Genomic DNA, 13,860 nt, shown 5'->3' on the forward strand with positions numbered 1-13,860 from the left:
ATCTGCATCTGAGATTTCTCCAAAGTGTTTCCCCTTTAAAAGGACTCTGGTAAACTAATCAAGACCCACCTTGAATGGGTGGAGTCACATCTCCACCTAATCAGAAGGCCACACCCACAGTTGAGTGTGTCACATCTCCATGGAAGGAATCTAATAAAAGTTTCCCACCGTAAACAATAGGTCTGGCCCCACAAGATTGGAACAGGATTAAAACATGACTTTTCTGGGGGTACATAGAAGTTTCCAACTGGCACTTTCTCTGTCTCTCAATCTGGCACAGGGCATTTACAAAAAGAGAGGCCCCAGGGAATGTCATTCATTGTTCAGCCAAAATTATTGTCTTTCACACTAAGGACTCTGGAAATGAAGTATGATTGCAGGAATAAGGAAGTGAGCTATGTATCCAAGCCAATCAGCCTACATGAACCAAGAAAGATTTTTTAAAAAAACTGTATAGATTTTATGTAAATTTGGTATTTATGAGCACCAAACTTTTAGCACTGACATCTGCCTGAGAAGAAACTTCATTTACAGCAGTGGCAGAAATGAAGTTCACTGTGAACTAGTTTTGGATACCATATGCTTTAGCATTCTGAAAAGGAGGGGGAGAAGAGGCTTTTTAAAAACAGATTTTTCTTGCTCTCACTGTGGATGATGCTGCATGACAACATTGTGACATCATAACTTACGCTATCTTACTTGCTGTTGCGCCAATATAGCGTCAAGAGGTGTAACAGCACCTTGGATGTATGCAGTGCTTTCTTTCCATGGAACTTAAGGCACTTCACAGGCACGTTCTTTCTAAACCTCACAATATCTCTCTAAGGTATTGCCAAACTGGAGACAAATTTCACAGTTTAATCATGTGGAACACATTGGTAAATATAGATGTGCCTTTTAGAAAGTTGCTTCAAAGTGTATTTTGCAGCTCAAGAGACGTTTCTCAGGGTGTAAACCAGTGGTGTAATGTAAAGCTTTCGGCCCTCCTCCGTGTGAGCTGGGAGGAGAGACGTGTTTGGCACATAACACAGCGGTGCAGGAGGAAATGTGGGCAGGCCGACTGTTCTGTTACACTCTTCCCCTCTCTCCACCTCTGCAAGCCCACACAGGAGTGCCGTAGTTTTGCTCCATCTTATTCTTTTCCTTTCGGCGTCAATAAAGAAAAAGTGAGTTAAAAATTTAACTTGTAATTGGGTCTGGTTAGATTTTCAGGCCAAAACACAAAACATGTTAGTACTGTTGATTATAATCCTGGCAGTCTAACTGGTATTTATAATATAGTTTAAAGGGAAAATGAGTTCTTCTTATGAAATGGGAACGTGGCAACACTGTAGATATGTCCAATCCACGATAAAGGGAATGGGCTCGTTCTCAGAAACTTCTCCTTCCCAGACCCCAACCTAGCTGTGTGAACTTTGAGCAAATCATTAAACTGCCTTAAACCGGTGTTTTCCCATTTGTAATTTACAGATAATACCTAACTCACTCACAGGGTTGTTGTGAAGAGTAAGTAAGATAATGTGTGTGGGAGAGCTTTGTAAATCCTTAAGTGCCATCTAGATGTGTGGTGGAATGCGTTATTATCCATACCGGAGAGCTGTCCAGCAGCTAAGAATAAGACCGATTAGAAACATTTTTACAGTTCACTTTTCTGAGGCTCCATTGCTCTCCCTTCCGGTAATATGACCACATAATTTACTATCCAAACCAAGACATTTTTGAGCGAGAGGGGGAGCTAGCAATAATTACTCCAGGGCTAAAACAAGCGTAAACTGGGATTGTCCCAGGCAAACCAGATTGTATCACCAGCTTACTTATAGGGAACATTTGGATGGGAAGTGCCTGTGCCTAATTGTATGTAGCATTGTGGATGCTTGTGTTTTATGGATAAGAATCTCATTTATTTGCCCCGTACCAGTTGAACCTGTACCACTTATGTCTCATTCTCACAACTGTCTATACAGCTTAAATTTCCCAAAATATGGTGTGTGGACAACTGGTGGTACATCACTCCAGTTATAAGCGGTGTTTGGTAAACATTTTTAATAACTGTAATGTCCGATCTATAATTTTGGTAGTGAAAAAGGTTTTGTTTTAAAATAATTTATTTAGGTAAAATTTTGAATCAATTTAAAGAAGAGAAGAAAATCATACAATACTTGGATTATAAACATGGGAAGGTTGACTTCCAGTGACTGATATGGGGGGGCCTGCGTAATAGGACACAGCCAGCAGAATGAAAGAACACGCTCCTCACTGTTTGAATAAACATTATAAAAATGTAACCCCATTCATTCCAGGAAAAGTGTTTTATCGGGGCAGGAGAAAGGACAAGTACTCACTTGTGGCCTAGGTGGGAGGGGTAGAAATGAAGTAATAGTAGTTGAACTGTAACCTCCCAAATGTCCTGGCAAATTCTGGGCCTCACCATCATTTTTTGTACATTATTAGTATAAACTGTATATAAAGCCTAGATAAAATTTGGCAAAATTCTATGCATACACTTTTAAAATGTTTTGTGGGGATGTTTTGTGCCTGGTTTTCTTTGACAGTCATGAGTTAGTACTGAGAGTTAGCTGGTCTTGTCTTGAGAATTTCAGGAATAAAGGCTCCTCACTTTTTTAGTTTTTCATTTAATCCTATGTTAATTGAAAAGTTTTCCTGATAGCTAGCCCCAGAACCTTCTAATTTAAGTGCAAGCCCCAAAGAAATAGAAAAAGAGGAAAGGTTCTGCCATTCCACCTCACCGTATTGGGTTCAAAGACAAGGACAAAGGGGCGTTTCTCACCCTCATGTGATTTGGTATATACACGATTTCTTTTTTGTTTGTGATTTCTGCAGTGGAAACAGGAATGCTTCTTATTGTTTTTATTTGTTTATTTGAAATGGAGACAAGAAACTTGGGCACGAATGATTACAAGTCAGTTATCAGTAATTATACCATTTCCTAAAGCACATCACAATGTTTGAGAGATGGCCATTTATAACTAGCTACTTGTGTGCACTAGAACTCATGGTTCATAAAGTTTTACAAGTATTTATGTATGATTTTATGTATATTTTCAGAGTTTTTTTTTCTTGTGGAACTTTGAAAAATGAAGAGAATTAAGTTGTTTCTAAAAAGCCAAAGCAGCCTGCCATCTCTTTTTCTTTTCTGGGCTACAGTCCAATTTGCACAGCAGTTGCAAAGAAAAAGCAAACGCATCACTAGATTCAGCGAGAAATATTGTAACAGTATGTAATCTCTGTCAAGATAAAATTGCTTTGTGATTTACATTACAATAAATCCTGACCTTTAAGTGCTGCAGACTAAGCTAATCTGTGAAGTACTCTATTCCAACACTGAATCAGCGAGCGAAGCTCAACCGAAGTGTCTGTATTAGTCCCACCATGGTGTGGTTAAAGAGCCTATATATATATCGAAGCAGATTATAGAGCATTGTTCTGTGTGTACTATAATAAGGAGAATAATTGAAATATTCAGTCTGTTTCACCATTGTGAAATAATAGAATTATTTTAACCTCCTTTTTGTTTGCCTATTATGGGAATTACAACCAGCCACGTTTAAATATCATTAGGGTCTGACTTAGATTGATGAGAACAAGGAAATCCAGAATTAAGGCTAAAATACCACATGACATTTCAACCTTAATTCACATTCTGAGGGTACAATTTCTTTTCTTTTTTTGGTAAAATGGTTAGAATGTCATGCTGAATTTCTCAGTACCAACTTTAAAATTGTTGGCTTTTTGTATGTTTAAGTGTTAGGCTTATGAATCACTGGGAGGGTGGAATTTTCTCAGATATATTATGAATTTAAAAAATAGCTAGAATTGATCAAATCTGAGAGATTTGTAGCCATTACTTCTTAAAATAATTTTTCTCCCCAACACTCTTTTGGCTTACCTCTGGATTCTGATTACAGAGATACTAGACAACTTTCTAATGCCCCACAGGTCAGTTATTACTCTTCCCCCCCGCCCCGGAACCTTTATTTTTCTCTTTCTGTGCTTAATTTTGCATAGTGTCTATGGCGTATCTTCAAATTTACTGGTCTTTTATTTATTTATTCATTCTGCAGTGCTTCATCTGTTGTTAATCCTATCCAGTGTAGTTTTTATTTCTGATACTCCGTTTTTCATCTCCAAAAGTTGTACTTTTAATATATGTCTTCCATTTCTCCTCTCATGTTATGGACAAAATCGTGTCTCCCACACAGACATGTTCAAGACCTATAGCCTGCTCCTGTGGATGTGAACTCAATCATTTATAAACAGGATCTTTGAACAACCTATTAGTTAAGATGAGGCCAAAGTGAATCAGGGTGGGCCCTGATCCAATATGACGGGAGTCCTTTTAAGCAGAGGAAATTTAGACACAGCAGTAGGAATGAGATGGAGACAGGAGACAGATGGCCATGGGATGGAAGCAGGGATTGACTTATGAACTGCCAGCAAGCCACCACTGGAATGCCACAGACTTCGGAGGAAGCGTGATGGCTCTGACATCCTGATTTTGTCCTTCTAGGATCCAAAATTATGAGACAAATTCCTGTTGCTTAAGCCAACTAGTCTGCTGTACTCTGTTACAGCAGGCTTTGTAAATAAGACATCTCATCGCATTCATGTTTACTAATTTTATTATTTCTGTTATTTCTGAGTCTGTTTCTATTGATTAATAATTTCCTCTTGGCTATAGGTCATATATCTTGTTCCCTTTCATGCCTGCAGATTATTAGCTGGATGCTGGACATGGTGATATTCTATTCCTTTAAATAGTGCTGGATTTTTGTCCTGGCATGCCATTTAGTTCTTTGGAATCAGTTGGGTTCTTTTGAGGCTTGTTTTCAAGCTTCGTTAGGCAGATCCTGAGCAATCATTAGTCTGGTGTTAATTTGGCCTTACTAATAAGGCAATAGCCTTCTGAGAATGTTTCCTGATGCTTCGTGTATTACAAGGACTTTCTACTCTGGCTGGTGGGACTACAAACTATTTTCAGCTCTATATGAGTTCGGGAAATTGATTGGCCTACTACTTTCTGCTGCTTTTTGTTTGGCCAGAAGTGTGCTCTCTTCTCTCACATGTAAAGATTAGTTCGCAGCTAAAGATTTACAGGGAACCCTATGCAGATTTCTGGAAATAGCTCTGTGGCTCCCTCCTCTCTTGTACTTTGCTCTACATGTTCTAGCTACCTTGATCTCTCTGAATTCTAGCTTCTGTGCCTTCAACTCTGTGACACCACAGGGCTCAGTTTGGGTTCTCTTTCCTGGGATGATGATGAAAACTATCTTCAGCTAATAAACTGGGACATATATAGTAGCATATTGTCCCTCCCCCCGTCCCACTCCACTTAGGTATCACAATCCTGTGTGGCCTAATGTTCAGTAGTTGAAAACCATTGTTTCCTATACTTTTGTTAAGTTTTCTTGTTAAGGTGGGAGGGTCCCTCTTATTTCATCGTGGAGAGTAGCAGAAGTCTCCAATAACTAGAATTTGAATGATAATTTAAGATCTCTGTCTAACTATGTGATCAGCACTCCTTGCCAGGTCATGTGTCTGGAGATGGTAAATAATGTGCTAAAAGGTTATTAAGACAAATCTGGACACAATAAACTATAACCCTTATAAGGATCATTGCCCAACCAAAGGCACTGTAATCATTGCAAAGAACTTAGGGTACCATAACGACATTAGCTTCTTAAAATCAGAATTCTTCACTGTTTTCAAAGTTATATACATGTATTTTCTGGAGAACTTAGAGGCCTCTTCTATTGTTTCTTGCTCTGCTCTATTTTAAAGTTATACTGAGTCAGGGGAACAATTTTAATTTCAGTAAGGCAAACTTTTTTGTTATTTTGTGTTTCTTATTTTAGATTTTTATAATAAATTTATAGGGTGCCTCGAGGGCAGCTCAATTTGCATTGTAGGGGGCCACCTATGAAACTCACCTGGGAAAGACCACTCTGTTCTGCCTTGGAGCGCTACTGCCTGGAACCAGAATTGTTCATGAGATACCCTATATTATAAATAGAGACATCCTCAGGGCACCATATCAATATATACTGGAGGGTCTTCTCATGCATTGTGAGGGGAGAAAGGAATTTTGATTTCCCCAAGATGAGAGAAAGTATTCTTGATGCTAAAAGGATACCTAAGCTCTTAGTTGAAACAGTATTTTGAAAGGTCAGTTTCATAGTTCCAAACGATATTAAAATGAAAATATAATGATTTTTTGAAAGAAATTATATACTAATATTGATCGATATAGATAAGGTTACCGAAAATATTGACACATGCACACATGCATAGTCTTTCAGTGTAAGAAACAACTGCAAACTGATAGAACGTTATACTCTAATGACTTATCAATATTCAAATTTTCTTTGACCTAAGCTGTATATTAGAGTATAAGAATACCTTACCTAACTTTTGTGATGTCAGTTAAATAAATATATGCCTCTAAAACAGCAGGTTCTTACTAGAATGACGTTTAAGTCTTAGCCTGCAACATTTCCCAGTGATTGGGGATGTAGCTGTTCTCACATCTGAGGGACACCCCTTCACTTCCATATACACAAATGTTCTTGTAGATATTGATGTTTTGTTCCTATCCGCTTGATTTTGGGGTTCAATGGGATACCTTTTCACCTATTTTGTTTTAGATTTTGATTTTGTGGGTATTTGGGTTTGCTGTCATGATTGTCTTCTCTGTTTTTATGGGAGAACTTGGGGAGAATCAAAACTACTGACTGCCACCATTGGTGTCCTAGTATTTCCCCCATCTTGTCTCCTTAAGACTTGTTTCCTCAGTTATTAAAATAAAGAGAACTGAATGATCTTCCAATATCCCTTCTAACTCTAAGTTCTGAGATTGTATAAGGTAGCCTATTTGGACTTAACTATTTGGGCTTAACTAGACTAAATATGTGGAGGAAGGAGCAATGAGATATTGCCCTTCTATCATGTCCTTGACCCTGTCTTTATGAGATTAAGTTGCTGTGTACTGTGATTATATTTTGACAGCTGGGTCGATAGTAATCCTCTTATCCATCCATCTAAATAACAAACACTGAATATCTGCTATATATTAGCTTTGTTCCTCCAGGTACTTATCAGGTTTGCTGTGCTGCTCAAAGCTACAAATAGCCACACTAGAAGTGTTATCTTTCAGTTATATGATCACCCAAGCAGGCCTGATTGTTAACTAGAAATGAATGTGAGTGTTATTATTATTATTATTTTTTGTATAAATTTTTCCTGCTTTTTGACACCGAGGGATTTTTGCCTGCCATCACAATCTTGGACCACTTAATATAGTCAAACAAGGGCTTGAGATTTCTCTAGGATTTCACAGTCAGCTAGAGAAAGCCAACTGATGTGACCACTGGGCTAGAAGCTGGAATCTTTATGAGCTTAAAAGAAATGAATAATCTGGAAGTTCCTAAACCTATGGCAGGTCCCTGGGGGGGATCGCCTTTAGGCCATGAGGTTTTACTGTCATCAAGTGATCTTATGTGGGCTTCTGCCCACTTGGCTCTGTGGAGTAACAGTTCTGCTGAATAGCTGTCAGGACAGAATCCAGCAGATGGGACTAGAAGACACACGCATCTACTAAGGGCAGAATTTCAGTCAAGGCCTTATGCATGTTGAAAGGTCTTGGTCACAATGAATGCAGGCCTCCACTTACCTTTTACCATGTTCCCTGAGGTCACAGAATTTATACAATCAACATTTATGGAAACCTACCGTATGCCAGTCATTTTGTTAAGTCATTTCTATTCTTTTTGATTTTAATATAAATTTTTCTTATTAAAATAACACTTGTACATGACTTAAGAAATCAAATAATACTTACAGGCTTACACAAAATTAGGTGGTTCCTAATTAATTTCTCTCCATTCTTAATTCCTTCTCTCCAGAAGTAACTCCTTTAAATTCTTTTCAGCTGTTTCTTCTAATATTTGCATCCATATATCTAAATAATAGTTTCTATTGCTAGTTCTTGATTCGACAGTTTTTCAATATTACTTACTGAGTTCTTTTTATAGAAGATTATGGTTTAGCTCTTTTATAACCCAATCTCTTCAATACAGAAATATTTCTCCTTATCCTTCCGATAAAATTACATAATCAGTTCTGTTTAAATCAATATTTGTTTCCATTGTTATGACCATATAAATATGCACAAATAATTCACCATATATTATGTTATATTTAATTTCCTTTCTGACATAATTTATTTTCTCTGAAATTAAAAATCCCCTTTCTTTCCTTGTTTTCTGTGTAGATAGCACTAATTCACCCCCAATTCTCTAGCAGAATTGAAGTTCAAAGGCTTTGGATAACTGTTATATGTATTATATACTGAGATATCACCTCTGCCATTGTCCTCTAATGTGAACTGGTTGCTCTTTAGGCGTGCCACATAACTGTCATTCCAAGATTTCTTTCTACCATCTCTTATAAGTTTCCTCCACCTTTCTCTTCTGTTCTCTGTTTCTTGATTCAAGTCTTTTTGATATAGATTGAGTGCATTAATGACCCCAATTCATCACCTTTTCCTATCCATCCTCTTTATCATATGACTCTGTAGTTTAAAGACAGCATAATTTCTCACCTCATGTGACTTGCTTTGACCCCTAGATTGAGGCAGTGAGGGTATATAATGGAGAAGTTAAGATTTAACAAATGACTGTGATTACTGAGTCATTATATAGATATTTCTTTTTCACTTTCTAGTATTTAGAATAGCCATAAAGAGATATTTAAAATTACTGAACTGTAATCCAGCTGCCTTGATCTTTGATAATGACTGTGTAACTATACAGCCTTCATCTTCTGACTGTAAAAATCTTGGAACTCACCCCCAACTCGTACATCCTTATCTTGTTTTTCAACTTTAGTGTCTTATGATCACTAAAGATAGTACCTAATGTTTATTAATGAAGGGCCTTGAGTCTGTGCAGAACTAACCCACCCCAATTCCAAAGCTATCTTGCTAGACGATCTAACAAAATTGGTCTGTCTGACATGGGCAGAAGCTTAAACTTTAGACTATAAGTGATCTATTCTTTGTTATAATGTGAAAAATCATGCCCAACTAAAATCTTTTCATTTCTGGCTTATTTCACTCAATATAATGTCCTCAAGTTTCATTCACCTTAGTTGCATGTCTCACATCTTCATTCTTCCTTGCAGCCGCCCAATATTTCATTGTATGTATACACCACAGCTCGTTCTTCCCTTCACCAGTCGATGTATCCTCAGGCCATCTCCATCCATTACGAATCATGAATACTGCCACCATAAACACTGGTGTGCAAATGTCTATTCATGTTTCTGCTTTCAGTTCCTCCAAGTATATAACTAATAATGGAGTTGCAGGATAATGTAGAAACTCTCTACTTAGCCTCCTGTGGAGCCACCACACTGCCTTCCAGAGGGGCCGCACCATTCTACTTCCATATCAACAGTGAATAGGTACATCTCTCACCCCACATTTCCTCCCATACTTGTACATTTTTTTAAACAGTTTTATTCACACATCATACAATCTATCCTAAGTAAACAACCAATGGTTCGCAGTGTATGCACATAGTTATGCATTCACCACCACAATGTATATGAGAATATTTCCATTTCTTCTGCAAAGAGAGAAGAAAAGAAAAATAAATAAATAAAAACAAGAAGCAACAACAACAATATCAAGAATCTTATACCTCTCCCTTATATCCCCCTCTTATTGAAATTTAGCTTTGGTATATTGCCTTTGTTACAATTCATGGAAGTATTACAATATTACTGTTAACTATAACCCTAGTTTGCATTGATTTCCATATACCATCTCATTTTCAACACCTTGCAAGTTCATTTGTTCTCCCTCATGTAAAAATTTTCTCATATTTGCACATATATTAATAATAAGAAGAATATTAATTATTATTATTATATATATGTACATTTAATCACCCTCATTGTCCACTCCAGGTTTCTCTAAGTTATACAGTCTCAGTTTTTATTGTTTATCTTTCCTTCTGGTGTCATATATGCTGATAGCCTTCATCTTTCACTTTCAACCTATTTTGTCCTTGGATCTAAAGTGATTCTCTTGTAAACAGCATAAAGAGGCCCTGTTTTTTAATCCATTCTGCCAGTCTATGTCATATGATTGGGGAGTTCAATCCATTGACATTTATTATTATACTGTAAAGGTAGTGCTTTCTTCTACCAGTTAGTCTTTTGGATTTTATATTTTGTACCTTATTATTTTCTCTCATTTTACCCTCACTAATAATCTTTATTTCTACACTGTTCTCTTTCCTACCCTCTCTCTCCTGTCTTTTCCTATCTGCCTATGGTGCTCTCTTTAGTATTTCTTGTAGAGCAGGTCTCCTGTTCACAACCCTTTCAGTGTCTGTTAGTCTGAAAGTATTTCAAATTCTCCCTCTTTTCTCTCTCTCTTTCTTTTTTTTTTTGCATGGGCAGGCATGAGGAATTGAACCCGGGTGTCCGGCATGGCAGGTGAGAATTCTTTGCCACTGAGCCACCATCACACTGTCCTCTCCCTCATTTTTGAAGGACAGTTTTGCCAGGTTACAGCATTCTTTGTTGGCTGTTTTTCCCTTTGAGTATCTTAAATATATCATACCACTGTCTTCTTGCCACTGTGGCTTCTACTGAGAAATGTGCACATAGTCTTATTAAGTTTCCCTTGTATGTGATGAATTGCTTTTCTCTTGCTGCTTTCAGAATTCTCTCTTTGTCTTTGATATTTGACAATCTGATTAGTAACTGTCTTGGAGTAATCTATTCAGATTTATTCTGTTTGAGGCATGCTATACTTCTTGGTTCTGTAATTTTATGTCTTTCATAAGAGTTGGTACATTTTTAATGATTATTTCTCCATTATTCTTTCTGTCCCTTTTCCCTTCTCTTCTCCTTCTGGGACACCCGTAACAATGTATATCATGTTTTCACATTGTCATTCAGTTCCCCGAAATCCTGCTCATATTTTTCCATTCTTTTCCCTATCTCTTCTTTTTTGTGTGGTATTTCAGATGTCTTGTTCTCTAGTTCACTAATTATTTCTTCTGCCTTTCTAAATCTGCTGTTGTATGCCTCCATTGTGTTTTTCATCTCTTTTGTTATGCCTTTCATTCACATAAGTTCTGCATTTGTTTTTTTCAAGCTTTTGAGTTCTTTTTTTATGGTTACTCAATGTATTCTTTATATCCTTCATCTCTTTTGCTATATCTTCCTTCAACTCATTGATTTGATTTAGAAGCCTTGTTTGAACATATTTAATTAGTTGTTTCAACTCCCATATCTCATTATTTCTTTGACTGGGCCTTATCTTCATGCTTTGTAGTATGACTTGTGATAAATTTGCTGGTGTCTGGGCATCTGATTTCCTTGATTAATTTATTCTAGAGGTCATTTCTTCCTTCTACCTAAGTTTTCTTGTTGGTCGGCTTTGTTTTCTGTTATTTGACATTCAGTTCAACTTATTCTAGACCTCTAGCATAACTTCTCTTTAACTGATCAAAATTTTTCAGCTCTTCTTTTTCTGGTTCTTGCCCTGCCTATATGGAACTTTTTTGAGGAGGCTCTTCCCAGATATAATCAATCCCATTCAGATTTTCCTAGACAAGATAGGCCTAGGTCTCAGAAAGAAGGTGTAATTTGGAGTAACAACTTTCCCTGAGGGTGAGACCCAGCAGGTTGCCAGTCTTTCATGGATAGCCTCTAGGCTCTGTACCTTTCCTATCCTGCCCAGCCAGTGGCACTTGTTAGTCTGCAGATCCCCATCAGCATAAAGTGGTGCAGTGCCTTTAATTCTCAGCAAAACTTGTCCTTGCCAGGGGTGTGGTTGAGACAGAGGCTGAGGTAGAAGGTTGGCTTAAGCTGTTTCTGTTTTTTCCCCCTGGGGTCTGCATTCTCTGAATGAGAGCCACCTACATTTACTGGGCCTTTCCCCCTCCCTTTTCTTGGATAAGATATGTCCTTTAGGGAATTATCTCCCTTACCTGACTTGTTATACTAGATATACCTTAACTCCAGTCTTGCCTGGGTTGGTGCTGACAATTGAAAATGTCTGAGGCTTTATTTAATGAGCTGTTAAAAAATTTAAAAATAATCCTTTTCAGAGCTGTTCCTCAGTACCCTGGGTTTGCAAATCAAGAGCTGGAGTTGGTACCCAGCTGTATGTGCCCCTTTTCTTGGGAAGCTGTAAGTTTACAGAACAATAATGCATAAAATACAGGATTCCCATACACAACCCCCCCACCAACACTTGCATTCATATGGAAAATTTGTTACAATTGATCACAGCACTTTTTTTTTTTTGTAATTCTACTATTTTTTTTTTTTAACAGTAGTTGCATTTGATGAAGGATTTTTAAAGTAGTGGAATTAACTATTGTCCATAGTTTACATAGGGGCATTGGTCCCCATATTCCCAACCCAATATTATCATTATTATTTTTTGATGCATGTCTTTATTTTACTACTCATCTACTCATACATTGGATAAAGGGGTGTCAGTCACAAGGTTTTCATAATTGCACAGTAACAAGATAAAACCTATATAGTTGTATAATCATTATCAAAGATCAAGCTACTGAATTATAATTCAACAATTTCAGGTATTTTCTTCAGGCTATTCTAATATACTACAAATGAAAAAAAAATCTATGTAATGAGTCAATGTCATAATTATTTGTTAAGTGCTAACTTTTAAGTTACAACTACTCCCTCTCATTTGATAATTCTCTCAATCTTCAGGGATAGCTGGACAAAGACCATTCTAACTTCATGTTGAAAAGGGGTATCAGCATTATGAGGTGGAGAAATGAAATTGGTTGATATTCTTGGAGAGACTGGTACCTCTGAGTTTCAGGTCTTATCTAGCATAGGAGCCATCTGGAGGCTTTAAGTTTCTGAAACAATGAACTTGATAGGTAAAACTTTTACACAGTCTTAGATAGAGTTCAAAGTATTTTTTAGGGGGTTCAGGAATATCCTTGGTTTTGGCTTGGGATGCTGTGGCAATTTGCAATATCTAATTGAAGCTTGCATAAGAGTAACCTCCAGAATGACCTCTTGGCTTTATTTGAAACCTCTTAGACACTGAAACTTTAGTTTGTTTAATTTTTCTTCTCCTTTTTGGTTAAGAAGGCATTGTTAATCCCACAATGCTGGGGCCAAGTTCATTCCTGAGAGTCATGCCCCACATTGTCAGGGAGGTTGGTGAGCTTATTTGCAGAGATTGGCTTAGAGAGAGAGGCCACATCTGAGAAACAAAAGAGGTTACTGGGGGTGACTGTTAGACATAATTATAAGTAGGTTTAGCTTCACTATTACAGAAATAAGGTCATAAGGGCAAGTCCCAAGATTGAGGGCTTGGTGTATTAAATTGGGAGTCCCTTTTGCTTGAAAGAATATCAGAAATTCCCAGGTAGGGAAGCTTAATAGTTCCACATTTTTCTCTGTTCTCTCAATAGACTTGGTAGGTACTTTAAAAATTTTCTTCCCAAAATACTCTGGAATGTATCAGGGTTTTCCAATAACCAGTACAAAATAACAAGATCTCATTCCCTATTCTAACTTCATGTAATTAGATTGTTTAAATAAACTGACTAGACAGGTTAAATTAGATAGTGGGTTACAGAAAATTTAAATTTTAGGCAAAATAAGCATCCCTTCCTTTGGCTTCACCCAGAAGTTGAAGTTTAAAATACAGATAATGTCATCCTTTACCCTATATTCTGATTTACCTTAGTCCTAGGCAGATGAGCTTCATTTATATCTCTATTGAAGTCTAATTTCTTTTTCAAGTTCATGTGATTCTTTTTTTTAACA

At 37.1% G+C, this 13,860-nt stretch overlaps 1 long non-coding RNA gene across 1 annotated transcript in view; it reads left to right on the top strand.

Moving 5' to 3' along the window:
- The first annotated feature begins 546 nt into the window (after positions 1–546).
- Positions 547–13,860, top strand: part of LOC143665344 (uncharacterized) — a 187,914-nt gene continuing 174,600 nt past the window's right edge. The window contains exon 1 of the long non-coding RNA XR_013166894.1: positions 547–1,166. This is a non-coding gene — a long non-coding RNA (uncharacterized LOC143665344). The remainder of the gene's footprint in view (positions 1,167–13,860) is intronic.

This window comes from Tamandua tetradactyla, chromosome 21 (assembly GCF_023851605.1).
Source record: "Tamandua tetradactyla isolate mTamTet1 chromosome 21, mTamTet1.pri, whole genome shotgun sequence".
Classification (NCBI taxonomy): domain Eukaryota; kingdom Metazoa; phylum Chordata; class Mammalia; order Pilosa; family Myrmecophagidae; genus Tamandua; species Tamandua tetradactyla.